This window comes from Penaeus monodon, chromosome 23, assembly GCF_015228065.2.
Source record: "Penaeus monodon isolate SGIC_2016 chromosome 23, NSTDA_Pmon_1, whole genome shotgun sequence".
Lineage (NCBI taxonomy): Eukaryota > Metazoa > Arthropoda > Malacostraca > Decapoda > Penaeidae > Penaeus > Penaeus monodon.
In genome coordinates this window covers 27,457,462-27,458,647 of record NC_051408.1, presented here as the reverse complement: position 1 = coordinate 27,458,647, position 1,186 = coordinate 27,457,462, and positions in this window count along the sequence as shown.

The window sequence follows — 1,186 nt, the reverse complement described above, 5'->3', positions numbered from 1 at the left end:
GATATAGATTTCCAACACCCGAGACTCTTTGGTACTTAGCACAATTGCACTGATCATGAAGTACTTCCCAGAGTCCTTTTACTTCGCAATGAATGACGCTACAGATTGTGTTGGTAACGTTGCTGGCTGGTAGTGAAGGAGTGCTACAGCCACACGGTCATCTTAGCACGCGTCGCTGCCCAAGCACACAGACGGAAAGATGCTGAACATAATATTCTTGGTGTTCATGGTGAGAAGTTTGCTTGCTGGTGACCCTTAGGCGGTCGCATACGTGGTCAAGCAAGAACGGATCAAAAAATAGATCACAATCGCATCACCCTGCAGATGAAAACGGAACACCTGTGCCCAGGCTCGCTGATGTAGGATACCAACAATTCCACGATTCGTTAGTTAATTAGTCGTGCTTGCTTCTTGCCCCCTGGTGGCCATGCGTCTGTTACAACACGCAGTGAAGTGAGATGCGTGAGGATAAGTGTTTGGTCTGGCAGTGACTTTCAGTGATAAGGAGGAATGGCTGTATTCACGTCACGACGCGGGAAGTGCTGGGCTTAGACAAGAATGTGACGATACGGCGCACTCCGTACCGGCCAGGTGCGCACTGGGTTGCCGGCTCTTGTTTTTTATTTCCGGCTCTTTTCTCACTTCTTTTCGCCATATACTTACTCTTTCGGTGAGATACGAGTGTTAGAAGTTCGTGGAGAGTATAGTAGACTAAAGAATTTTGGTTCTGATCGATAAAGCCGCCGATAGATTATGGAGATAATTTCGACGCTCGGTAACCAACCCGGTAACAGAGCACGTGCCGGAAAAGGGCTCAATTAATCATGTTTCAGTTATCACAGTATCGACTGCAAGAAAGGCCAGCAAACGAGGCTGTTATGCACTTCTCATAGGCTCTCCTGACCGCTCTGATATGCTCGATAAGCGCCATATGATGGGCATGGCAGCTGACGTAACAGCTGGAGCGGCAGAGACCGAATCGCGTGCGGGAACGCGCCTCCGCCGGCACCCAACTTCTCTTTTTATATTTACTACTGTATTTTTGCTGCATTAAATGTGGGCTCCTTCAAGTGGCAAGAGAGCGCCCTTCACGGGAGGCTAAATGATTTATTGATTCCAGTTCCTGCGAATATCCCGTTCCTTCTCTCGTGGCAGAGGGAATGAACACCTGCCTATCATAATCTTC